A 13,916-nucleotide genomic window follows, 5' to 3' on the forward strand; every position below is an offset into this window, starting at 1 on the left:
CTCCACGAGCTCTTCCCTATTCACCTCCTTCACGAGCTCTTCCATATTTTCCCGAGGTAGCCTGAAGCCACTTCCAGCGAAGCATGTGTGGTGCTTGTGAGCCACCAAGTGGTGCATGTGAAAATTCACAGAAGATCCCAAAGTCAGCACATAGGTGCACTGGGATCCCAGAGAGCATGCCCTTTCAATGATAGCCCTTCCCAGGTTAAGGGATGGGAATGAAGGGCCCAGGCAATCTCAAATTCAGTGAGCAAAAGGAGGCTGGAGGATGGCAGGACACACAGAAGCATGATTCTGAAAAAGATACTTAATTCGCCCTGCCTCTAGTAGTATCACCTAGGAGTCTCATGCTGCAACCACAACTGATTTGATGGAGACTTGTTTGACTCACGGACACACTGAATGCCCAGGCCCCAGTCTCAGCAGGCCACCTGCTACATGCATGGCCCAAATTCATGCTCCTCAGCCAGCTTGCATGAGCCTGAGCATCCCCATTTGGGAAAGGACAGTGTCATGGCTCCAACACTGCTGTCCCTTCACAGCCCACCTCCAGACCCTTTACCACATGTGTTTCTGTCAGTTACCACTCATGGAAGAATCTTCCCTCCTGTTAGTACTTCAGGGGATTGTCCCACACATCTTAGCTGATTATATGGTGGCAACACGAGCAATGTCAGCTCTGGGCTGACCAGGACCCGAACCTTCCCATGAGCAGCCAAGAACTCCAACATCAATCATCAACTGTATGCAGGACCAAAACTAGTCCACCTCAACAATCCTGTTTGATTCTGGGCAGTTGTGGCCTGACAACCAGTTGAGAAAGTTAAGGCTCCTGGTGACCAGCCTGTGGCTGGGTCCTCCCTGTTCAAAGTCCCAGAACCAATGGACTGGTGTGGAATGATGTGCCCTTTACCCTGAAGAAAGACAGGGGAGATGGGTGTGGACCCCGCAGGTGGATCATGCACACCCTTGCACACCCACACTCATCACCCCAGGAGCCACATTTTACCAGTGATGTCAAGGTAATACTCCTTAATGATCACTGTGTTCAAGAAGTAGGGGTGGTCCCAAAAGGAAAAGATCAGCTTGCTGTGGGACCAGGGATGGCTGCACCTGTACCTGCTAGGATAGGGAGAAGAGAAAGGTGCAAGCTTCTAGGGACCTCAGCTTGCCTCCCATTAACAGCTTCCACGAAGCCTCTCCAAACTCTCTCAGTGTAGGAACATGGATAACATGATCCTCCCACTCCCCACCAAGTCCCATACCCACCGTCTTCAGTCTCCCTCACTGACCTTCAAGTTGATCATGTAGCTGAGAAAGTCTTTATCTTGGTCGCTGATCATGACAGAAACTTGAGGGTGGTTCATAATCTGTTTTAGGTCAAGGAGCCATATCGGCCACATGCTAGGCCAAGAAGAGCCAGGAACATCAGCCCTAGTCTGGGGTGGAAGAAGGACACTGGAACAGGCATCGTCAAGGATGCTGGGCACTTCCGCTTGCCCAGCCACCACTGATGTCCTCAGGCCCTGCCATACCATCAGACACGCTCATGGCTCTGGGTTCCTTGTGTGTTCTGTATCTGAGGTGGTCTGCATTCCCCAAGAAGGGGCTGTTTCTGATCCCTACTCTTCTCCAGACCTGTGTATGCTGAGTAGTGGCATGTCATTGCTTACATGGTCAGACTTGCAGTCGTTGTAACAAATCGTGCCTGAAAGCAAAGGAGTTGGTGTGTGTTTGTGTGTGTGTACGTGTGTCTGTGTGTGTGTGTGACTCCCATGTCTCAGTTATTTTGGGGATCATCCACATTTACAACAATAACTGTCTGCTGAGGCTGTTCTGGTGTACTGTCTCTGGTCATTCCTGACTTAGAGGCCTCGGAGCTGCTCCTCCTCAGATGCAGGCCTGAAGTAGACACACAAAGTCATGGCTGTGACACTCACAGGTGTGGCCCTGCCTGGACTCTACTCAGCTGTGCCTTTGGAGCCTGCCAATTGCCCAGTACCACACTTCCTTCAGGGTCCACCAGCACCCATCCTGCGCCCTCGTCCCCACCCATCCTCCTGCTCCTGCCTCTGCACCTCCTCCTCCTCCTGAGCAGCAGACCCCAAGGAGCAGCAGAAAGGATACCACTTTGGCCCAGAAGCCAGAGATGCCCTGGATAATGGCACTCCTCTGAGCCAAGTCACGCTTCCTCCTCTGATGGCTCTTGCACATGAACGAAACATAGGCCCTGCAGTTTTTCTCATGCTCAGAGCTCAGTTCCACTTGCAGGGTGGCCAGCGCCTGCAGCGCATCTAGTGCCAGAAGCTCATTCAGGCCTCCCGGCTGTTCCTGGCCCTGATCCCCTAACATCTTCTCCTCCAGGTCTTGGGAGGACCCCTGTTGCTGCTCCTCATCAGCCAAAACCTCCACCTCCTCCATGATGTCTTCCACAAGCAGCTGGAACACCTGCCTGATCCCCGCCATGGCTCTGTCCACCAGGGCCCCGCCATCCCCTGCCACCTCCACCCTGAAGAGGGTGGCATCTTCGCCTGGTGTGACAACTGGTGGCTGCAAGGTCACAGCCATGCACAGCATCACAAGGGCAGGCTGCGGGGCCCCATCCCCCTGAGCACCTGGGCTCACAACTAAGAAGGTCCGGGGTCCCAGGACGCTCCCGCATTCCTCTGACCACCTCTCATGCTCTTCTTGGCCCTGGCCATGACCCCAGGCTGGGTCAGATGTGAAAGGATGGGACATAATAGCATCAAAGCAAGTGGTGTGCAATGGCGGCCCAGGCTGCAATAAACCTGTGGGGCCCACTTGCTTTTTTGGGGTGGGGAGTGAGAGGCATGGTTGGGAGGCAGTGGCTGGTGTGTCTGGGGTGGCCTGAGGCTGAAGAAAGGGGTGGTGGTCAGCCCAGGACCGGGTGAACAGGCTCTGGGACATCAGCCAAACAGGCAGGGCCCTAGGCTGTGAGCCACGCACATGCTGCTGGCCCAAATCTAGACCAATGGCTGAGAGGGTAGTGGACGGCACCCTTATGGACACTCCCCTAGACCAGAGGGCATCTTCCACAGTTCCTGGGCTCCAGCTCCACCACGTGGCCAGATTCTGCTCTAGGGAGCTAGCAGGTTTTGCATCTGCCGCTACCCCAGGCACTGTCATTGACCTGGATCTGGAAATTCCAACCACGGGTTCCTGCTCTGCAATCTGAACAACACACTCCTGTGTCCCACAGGACCTTCAATAACTGGGAGCTCTCCCTGAGTATCCAAATGATACACAGGGGCTCCAAGTGGCTGGATACTTTTCTCCATGGGACAGAGTACCTGTTGCTGTCCAGATGCTAGGGGAGTAGGGAAAAACCCCACTGTTTGCAACAGTTGATCTCCATTGTTCAGGGACACCAGAGCCTTAGGGTACAGAGCTCACTCTGTGTCTCTTTATCTCTGCTTCTGGCATAGCACTGTTTTGGGCAATCCTTCTGTGTGTGTACCAGGGCTGGTGTCTATGTGTCTCCATCTTTTAAGTGGTGCTGTTCCCCTTTGCCACTGTCTGGACACCAGCGCTCATACAAGAAGCTTATCCTTGGCGTGAAGGCAAGCCCTTCTCCTCCTGAGTGATTTGCACTAACCTGAGATCAGACTTTTTTTTTTTTTTTTTTTAATTTAAATTTATTTATTTTAATTAGAGGTTAATTACTTTACAATATTGTATTGGTTTTGCCATACATCAACATGAATCCACCACGGGTGTACATGATCAGACTTTTTTAGTCCACACGTTCAGAGAGTGCTTTCTCAAACTTGAAAGCCAACAGTGGGCGGTCACTGCTAAACCTCAGAAGGGGTCGGGTTACCCTCCCTCCCTCGCTGGATAGACGTGAACACTGAACAGGTCTTCAGCGTCTTGGCCACACCTTGCACAGAGGGAGAAATGGGGCATGCTCTGCTGGCATGAGGAAACTCTTTGAACCTTGTTCAAACACCTACCAGTGAGATGCTAAAGACAACTCCCTGTTAAGTTTCATGACTCCCTGGTGCCCAAGACATGCACGTCTGCCTATTTACCCTATCGAGGCCCTTTCAAAGTGGTTCTGTTATCCATGTGAGAACATGTACCAGCCTGCCCAGTTGGCCAATCCTGTGGGGCCAGGAGCAGCAAGAGGATCAAGCTAATCCATCCATCCTATAGTCCTGACCCCTGATATATGTGTTCTTCAAAGAATACAAAGAATGATGTTTCAAACTGCAAGACTATAGAGGTAGCACGTGCTTATGCTGCAGTGGTGGTCCATTTCTGAAACCTCAGAAAAAAGGCAAAGCATGCTCATGCTCATGGCAAAGTCAGGGAAAGAAAGCCCAGAGTTTGATCAGGATAGAAAGACCCTTGTAGCTGCATGTCCTAGGGGCTGTGTGGTCACCCACCACGGCTTCTGTGTCTTAGGATTACAGCCTGTTCTGTGTCTTGGATCCTCTGCACTCTCACTGGTCACCCCAGGCATTTTCTTCCTGCCTCTCCTTTCTGCCAGGCATCCTGGGTGCACCACTGCAATACCACTTAGAAATTTCTCACTCAGTGAGATAACAGGGATTGGTACCCTGGCTCCAGTGCTTCTGATGGTCAGAGTATGTACCTTTCCCTATGACCTTCATGGTTTCGCTATCCAACTTCCATCACCTGGTTAGGTCAGTTTCTACACCTCATACTCACAAGCGTACTGTCAGGTGCTTTTCATGCACATATGCACACATATGCGTTTGTGCACACCAGCATCTCTGAGAGGAAACTTGCACATATGCAGAAGTACAAACTTTCTTGTCCAGGAGCATCAATTTTGGTAAGCACCCTATTTTCTTTGTCCTGGTTATTTTCTTTCACTTTCTCATCGATCATGTGAGGTTGCACTTCTAACTCTGTGACTTAGCCTCAAAGGTTACAAAATTTTGGCATTTGCTCCTGACAGGGACCGATCTGCAGAGTATTGGGCAGGGTTGGAAATGCTCGCCCTGGAGAGCTGAATGACATGTGCCTGCGTTCTGCATTCTCCCATCACCTTGGACAGCTTCACAGTACCAGTCACGCTGGCCTGATCCATTGCCTGTGCATTCTTTCAGGGGACCAGAAAACAAGGATGTCTGGGCTCAGCTGACTTGGAGAACTGCTTTCTCAGTGTGCACCTATCTAGGTCATTCCTGGTCAATGTTGTTGTCCCTATTGCTAGCCTACCACCCCCAACATTCTGAGTGATGCCCCCTGTTTTTTCTACCTGTGTAGCTTTCTGTGTTCACCTGTCTACCTGTGCCTCCAAGAGCTATCTCCCTTTAGCAGGAAAAGGCCAAAGAGATGCCCGAGCCTCCAAGGGCCCCCAGAGTCTGTGAGATGCCTGGGTGTGATCCAATGTTGTGAAGAAGGTGCACATAGATAGAGGGTCTCTTCTGATACAAGGCATGAAACCTGAGACCATAATGGTAAGGTGGCATTCCTACAGGTGGTCCCTTCTGTTTATTCCTACCCAGACCCATGGAGTCCCCAAACAGATGATGATCTGGGAAACCTGCCCTTTCTGGGCCCACAGCTCATGCCTCCCTTGGGCAGAAAGCAGCTTTTCTATCTCAAAAACACCAAGAGGGCTTGATTCCACCCAGGCCTCATTGATTTGCTAAATGCAAATACTCTCTTTCAGGTGGTTTCATTAAGCCCAGGTAGGACTCCCTACAGCCAGGCATCCCTGCTTACCTACACAGCCCACGTGCCAAGGAAGCCAGTCCAAGATGGTCAGATTGCCTACAACAAAATCAGATTGCCTGCACCTGGTGCAGATTGCCTACAACAAAATCAGAGATTGTGATCCAGAGAGACTGCCAAAATCCTCCCCCAGGTGCAGACACACACCTTTGCCCCTCAGGCCCCCAAAGCCAGGGGAAAGACCCAGAAGAAAGAGGGAATTTATGTCAGGGCTTTCAGCACGAGCCATGGGGTATCTTTGGCAGGACTGCTATTGCCTTTCCCCTGGACCCTGAAAACCAGCAGGCCCAGAATTGCCCCCAGGGGCTTCCCTGTCTCCCAGGGAGACTCTCTCAAGTTCCCATGGGACATGCAATAAGCCCACCATCCTTGCTTCCTCCCTGTTCCCTCCCTCATAGGCACACCCCGGCAGAGGAGCACACACGTACACCAACACCTGCACTTTCTTCACCTTTCTGCACTGCCAGGGAGGCTGGAAGTGACTGGAGGCATGCCATGCTCTAACCTTGTCTCTTGTAGGATGCCTGTGGTTTTGCACGGACAGCCTACCTTAGCATGTCTCGCATTTTGTGTCACATCATGCCAGTGTGTGCCACCCTCTTGGAGAGAGGGTGCTGGCTGATGGGCTGATCCTGGGAAGAACTGGCCCAGGACCTTCCTGGGTCTGCTTTTCACATGTGTGGAACAAGTCTCAGTACCACAATCTGTGCCTCTTTCTTCTTCAGGTCTCTGTCCTTCTCAGCAAGACCTTAGCCTCCTCAACCATCCCAGGTCCTCTGTATCCACATCCACCATTTCCACAGGATGGCCCATGTCCCCACAAACTGTGGGCTCCACAGGGGGTGGTTTTTAAAGCCCCACCCCACCTGATATGCCCTGAGTGAATCCACAGACCATGCACCCGCTCTTCCTAGTCCAAACACATACAAGAACACGGAGAAATAGTGAGCGTGTTTTTGCATTTTGTCTCATTGCAGACTTCTGGAGCCAAGGTCCTGAGTTATCTCTGGCCATCTTTTCCTCATTCCCATCCTGGAGAGGGTCACTGCGGAGATAGGGCGATCAACCACCCTCAGACTGGGGACGCCTTGTGCCTCCTCTTCTGATTGCTTGGCATTTCCTCTCCTGTCACGTTTATCTCTGCTTTTTCCCTGGGCTGGAGACACACACACACAAACACAGGCAACACAAGCACACATGTGTATACACACACAGGCTCGATACGGGGACACAAACACAAACAGGGAACACAGGTGTTTCAGGAGCTGAAGATGCCCATGTCCAGCAATGTCTGAGATGGCATCAGTAGGCACCATGTCCTGCACTTGGAGCTCTCTGTCCACCTCCTCCCCAAGCACTTCCCTATTTTCTGAAGGCAGCCTGAAGCCTCTTCCAGTGCAGCAAGTGTGGTCATGGTGAGACACTGATAGGTGGATGTGCAAAATCACAGAAGATCCCAAAGTCAGCATAGAGGTGCACTGGGACCCTGGAGAGGACGCCCTTTCAATGATAGGCCTTCCCAGGGTAAGGTGCAGGAGTGTAGGGCCCAGGCAATCTTAAACTCAGTGAGCAACAGGAGGCTGGGGGATGGCAGGACCCACGGAAGGATGATTCTGACAAATATACTTAATTCACCCTGCCTCTAGTAGTATCACCTAGGCCTCTTGCACTGCAACCACAGCTAAATTGAGGGAGACTTGCTTCACTCATGGACACACCGAGTCCCCAAGCCCCCAGTCTCAGCAGGTCATCTGCTACATGCATGACCCAGAATCTGGCTCCACAGACAGCTTGCATGTGCCTGAGTCATGCCCATTTGGGAAAGGACAGTGTCCTGGCCACTACATGGCAGTCACTACAGGGCCCACCTCCAGACCCCTTCACCACATGTGTTTCTGTCAGTTACTGCTCATGGCAGAACCTTCCTTCCTAGGGAATTACTTCACAGGATCATCCCACGCATCTTCGTCAATGATCTGCTGGAGGCACAAGCAAGATCAGCCCGGGGCTGACCAGGCCCCAAACCCACCCATGAGCATCCAAGAACTCCAACATCAATCGTCACCTGTATGCAAGCCCAAAGCAACTGCACCTCAGCAATCCTTTTTGATTCTGGGCAGTAGTGGCCTGACAACCAGTTGAGAAATTTAAGGCTCCTGATGTCCAGCCTGCGGCTTGTGCTCCTCATTCAAAGTCCCAGAACCAGTGGACTGGAGTGGAATAAAGTGCCCTATAACCTCCAGAAAGACAGGGAACACAGGGGTGGATTCTGCAGGTGGATCATCCACCTCCTTACACACCTACACTCACCACCCTAGAGCCACGTTTTACCAGTGATGTCAAGGTAATACTCCTTAATGATCATCGTGTTCCAGAAGTAGGAGTTGTCCCAAAAGGAAAAGATCAGCTTGCAGCGGGACCTTGGATGGCTCTGCACCTGCACCTGCCAGGATAGGGACGAGGGTAAAGGTGCAAACTTCTAGGTGCCTCAGCTTGCCTCCCAGGCAGGCATTAACAGCTTCCACGATGCCTCTGCAAAATCTCACAGTGCAGGCACATGGCTAACATGATCCTCCCACTCCCTGCCAGGTCCCATACCCACCCATCCTCAGTCCCCCTCACTGACCTTCAAGTCGATCTTGTAGCTAAGAAAGTCTTTATCTTGGTTGCTGATCATGACAGAAACTTGAGGGTGGTTTATAATCTGCTTTAGGTCAAGGAGCCATTCAGGCCACATGCTGGGCCAGAAGATCCAATAGCAATAGTCCTAGTCTTAGGTGGAAGAAGCACACTGGAACAGGAGTTTCCAACGATGCTGGGTACTTCCACTTGCCCAGCCACCACTGATGTCCTCAGGCCCTGCCATACCATCAGACACGCTCATGGCTCCGTGTTTCCTGTGGTGTTTTGCATCTGAGGTGGTCTGCATCCCCCAACCAGGGGCTGTTTCTCACACCTACTGTCCTCCTCCTGACTTGTGTGTGCTGGGTAGTGTCATGTCACTGCTTACCTGGTCAGGATTTGCAGTCCCTGTTGCACACTGTGTCTTCAAGCAAGGGGGTGGTGTGCCTGTGTATGTATGTGGGTGTGTGGATATGTGTGTCTTCAACAAGAAAGCCCTGGGTCTTTGACCTGCTTCCTGTCTTCACAACGGATGGTAGGCATGTGTCTGAATTCGTCTGGCACTCAGAGCAGATGAGAACAGCAGCCCCTTCCAGTTCCACCTTGCTTGTGGACCACCTCGTGCCTTTTCACTGCACTAGTGAGTGCAAATACAGGGGTTCTGACTGATGGGCATGGGTCTTGGGACTCCCGCTCTCTCAGATATTTCCCAGGATCATCCACATTTACAACAATAACTGTCTGCCGAGGCTGCTCTGGTGTACTGTCTCTGGTCATTTCTGGCCTCAGGTGCTGCTCCTCCTCAGATGCAGGCCTGAGGGACACACCCAAAGTCATGGCTGTGACACTTACAGGTGTGGCCCTGCCAGACTCTTCTCAGCTGTGCCTTTGGAGCCTGCCTCTCCCCTGGACCACACTTCATTCAAGGGTCTCCCACACCTTCCCTGTTCCCTTGCCCTGTGGCCTCACCTGTTTTAGCAGGATCTTTAGCACAACCATCTTGAAGGTGTTTTTGTCATTCTTAATTGGGCTATAAAGCTCACAAATTTTAACAGCACAGTAACACAATTTTTCTACTGTGCACTGTTAGAGTTTGGTGAGCTCTTGGTGAGTTTCTTGGTTTCAGTTAGAAAGCCCTGCATTACTCTTAGGGCTGTAGAGTCTTCTGAAACTGAAGGAAAGACTACAAATATTCCAGACTAATTTGATTATGATACATTTTTCTAAAGACTTAAACAGTTTCTGCTTCCCTGCCGCCCAAAAAATTACCCCTAACTCCTGACGATCTTCATCATTTTATTGTGGGAATCTGGTAGAATTGAGATTCCTCAGTGCTTAGTAATTTCATCAGTAAGCTGTTCTGAGGTGAAAAACACATTGGAATTAGTTTTTAAATTAGTCCTAGACACAGCAATCAGAGGAAAAGGAAATAAAAGGAATACAGAGTGGACACAAACAAACTATTACTGTTAGAAGATGGCATGACCCTCCACACAGCAAACACTAAGGATGCCAGCAGAAAATTACTTGAGCTAATCAATGAATAGAGTTAGCTGCAGAATACAAAATTAATACTCAGGAATCACTTTCATTCTGACTCACCAGCAATGAAAAATGACAAAAAGAACTTAAGGAAAGTATCTCATTCACCATCCAATGAAGAGACTCAAATATTTAGGAATATATTCCCCAAAGAAAGCAAGGACCTGGTAAAGAAAACTCTGAAACCATGTTAAAGAAATCAAAGATGGTACAAATAGATGAAGAAGTATACCATGTTCCTGGATCAGAAGAATCAATATAGTGACCATGAGTATACAACTCAATGCAATCTATTGGTACATTCATTCACCATTGATATTCTTGGATTCAACTGTGGAATCCCTATAAAAACATCAAGGGTGTTTTTCACTGAACTAGAACAAATAATTTCACAATTTGTGTGGAAACACAAAAGACCTCCAATGAGCAAAACACTCTTGAGAAACAATGGAAATGGAGGAGTCAGACTGCCTGACTTCAGACTATACTACAAAGCTACAGTCATCAAGATAGTAAAATACTGGGCCAAAGATACAAATACAGATCAACAGAACAAAATAGGAAGTCCAAAGATGAAAAAGCCAAACATGAAACTAATGACCACCAAAAACAAATGCAAAATGGATTAAAGAGGGGCTGGAAGGCCAGAAACTATAAAGCAACGGACAAAAGACAAGGATCTCTCCTGAACAAGCAGTTCTGGGAAAACAGGTCAACCATGAACACAGGACAGATGGTCATCACTGATTATCAGAGAGATGAGTCAATACCACAATGAGATGTCATCTCACACTGGTCACAATGACCATCACCCAAACTTTCAAACAAGAAACACTGGAGAGGAGTGGTAAAGTGACCAGCTTACACTGTTGGTGGGAATGAAAATTGGTATAGCCACAATAAAACCGTATGATTTGGTTTTAAAAACCTGGAAATAGAACCATCATATGACCCAGCAATCCCACTGCTTGCATACACCCCAAGGAAAGCAGAACTGAAAGAGATATGTGTACACCAATATTCATCCCACGACTATTTACAATAGGCTAGGACACCAAAGAAGCAACTTTGAAGCCACTGCAGATGAATCTAGACAATCTAGATCCACTGCAGATGAATGGATAAGAAAGTGGTGGTATATATACACGATGGACTATTACTCAGCTGTGAAAAAGAATGCATTTTAGTCCATTCTAGAGAGGTGAGTGAAACAGGAGCCTGTTCTACAGAATGAAGTAAAGTCAGAAAGAGAAATACAAATACTGTGTAGGAATGCATATGTATGCAATTTGGAGAGATGGTCATGATGATCCTACATGCAGGGCAGAAAAAGAGGCAGAGATGGAAAGAACAGACTTTTGGACTCTGTGGAGAGGGCAATGGTGGGATGATTTGAGAGAATAGCATTGAAACATGTACATGACCATACGTAAACAGATAACTGGTGCAAGTTCAGTGCATGATGCAGGGCACCCAAAGCCAGTGCTCTGGAACAACAAAGAACAATAGTCTGGGGAGTGAGGTGGGAGGAAGGTTCTGGATGTGGGAACACGTGTGTACCGGTGACTGACTCTTGTTGATGTAAGGCAAAAACTAACCCAATATTGTAAATTGAATATCTTCCCATTAAAATAATTTGAAAAAATGAAAGGGTTGCTTTCTGAAATTTCAGTGTTGGGAGTCCATGGTACAGCATATCTTCTGAACCTATGTAACAATGTCTGATTTGAATGAGGGCAGTGTCAAATTTTGATGCCAAGGACTGTGTTCCAATATTCTAAAATCCTACAAAACAGAACTGCTAAGTTTCCTTTAAAATATTACTTTGTGCTCCCCTCCAGGGCATCTTACAGAATGTTTCAAGTGACTGGAGAGGAAACAAAAGAGATCACTCACTTTTTAGCACCAATTAATGTGGGACATTCAATTCTGAATAAAGTTTCTAGGCCTGACAAAAATGTACCTATACAATTTCTACATGACATGCATCAAAATAATTTTTCCATGGAAAATTGCACATAAGCAACTCAAGATGAAACACTATGCCTCACAGTTACTAAACAGTGAGAATAAAATATGTTGTCACCAGTGTGTCACTTCATTCAAGTTCTTATGTCAAAATACTACAAACTGGCTTCTCAACAATGGAAAGTTTCACTTCCAGTCATGGGAAGTCTAGGATCAGTGTGCTGGTAGGGTTAGGGTTCTGATGTAGATCCTCCTCTGATTTGCAAACTGCTGGGTTCTTGCTGCCTGTGCTCATGGCGAGCCCTCTGAGGTCTCCTTCATACGTGGAGAGATTCCTTTCCCAACAGTTCCTCTATGGTGGCAGAAGGACATCCCAGAGGGCCTGCTTCCCAATACTATCTGGGGTTAGGGCATCAGTATACAATTTTTAGGAAGATAAAAAAAAAACAACAACAACAAAACAAGCATACAACAATCAGACCATGACAACTAACGAACACAATTTAAGTGTAGATTAAATCTTTGGACAAACCTGTATGTGTTTGTCCACAGAGAAAGTTTTTCACGTTGTCATGTGTGCAGATTCTGAAATTTTTGGCAAAGGGTTGAAGAAAGATATGTAAAAAGACTAAATATCCAGGAAGTTTTGATTATCCATGAAGTCAACTTCTCAAGTTTTTTCTTCAGCATACTAAAACTAATCCTCCATCTCAAATACATTCAGCATATAAGGGTTGAGGACCTCCACAGATGAAACACCACAGACCACATCGGTGAAGTTTTTCTTGGATTTATTTATGTATACACTCAGCTTATAAACTTGGGAAAGAAAACTCTAGCAAAGTGAAATGAAACCATCTGAGGGTTTACTCCCCCTTTTTTATTTTAGAGAAACCAGCTAAATGTGTATTCCCTATAAATTCTCAGAAGAAATGTGTTTCAGAAATTACTTGATGAATGGTCTCTCACTACAAACGAGTATAATTGTATTGAGTTTAATGAACTAGCCCTGAACTTCATTTCATCTTACTACAGAGGATATATTCAAAGCACATTGTTAAAAAGCAAGGGTAGTATCTAAATTTGCAGGAAAATACACACACACAAATACACACCAGTGACAAAGAGTAAGGACAAAATACACTGCGTGCAACACTTTCTCGAATTTTTCAGTGGCTCTTCCTTCCTTTCCCTTATCTCAGCTAAGGGATAAATTTATGAAAGTCTTAGTTTATAGAATTTAGTTATGAAATTAGATTTTCACTCAAACAACATAATTATATGATTTATCAAATTCAGCACTATTTGGTTACAACACATATAACTTTAGAGAATGAAATGACATAAAATCTATTTTATCTGTAAAGGATCATCTAGTTATTTTATCCTTAATGGTTGTTGTACTTGAGAAATATTTAAAATGCTAAGTAAAAACACTCTCAACAAACAGATCAAAACTTTCAATGTTAAGAAAACTGAGGATTACTTAGTATAGAAAGTCTGCAACTTCTAATCACATGAATTGAAAATTATGACTCCACTCTGTCTTCTGAAAGCTTCACTCTGGAAACGCCCTTCTTATGGTAGTGGCAACACAAAATGATGAAAAGAATAGATGTTAGCAAATGGTGTAAAACACTTGGGCAATGTCTGTAAGAAAACAGCCCCTTTTATTAACCTCAAATGCATATTTCTGCTTTCCTTAAATTCTATCAAAAATCTCAAGAAAATATCTAAATAAGTGGAATATATAGAAAGACTCCCAAACAGATGAGTTCATACTTGTCTTATGATGGTGAGACAATTTATTCAAAACATCTGTTAACTGGAGGCAAAACAGGAGAGGAATCTTTTCACTTCTTTCTTTCTTCCCAGTGTATTCACAGCAGATATTTTGGTCTTTACACCTAAGTTCCATTATATTGAAAGAACCAAGAGTTAACATTTTCCTCAAAATAATTCAGCCTCATTAGTTTTTAAAAGAAATATGATACTTTAAAACAATGAAAATACACTGCCATTTATTTAAGACACTGCTGCTGCCAAGTCGCTTC

General features: G+C 47.0%; 1 pseudogene; it reads right to left on the reverse strand.

The window, feature by feature from the left end:
* Positions 1-576: 576 nt before the first annotated feature.
* Positions 577-13,916, reverse strand: part of LOC138986940 (testis-specific Y-encoded protein 1-like) — a 31,357-nt pseudogene continuing 18,017 nt past the window's right edge.

Source organism: Bos mutus, unplaced genomic scaffold (assembly GCF_027580195.1).
Source record: "Bos mutus isolate GX-2022 unplaced genomic scaffold, NWIPB_WYAK_1.1 CTG280, whole genome shotgun sequence".
In the NCBI taxonomy this organism is placed as follows: domain Eukaryota; kingdom Metazoa; phylum Chordata; class Mammalia; order Artiodactyla; family Bovidae; genus Bos; species Bos mutus.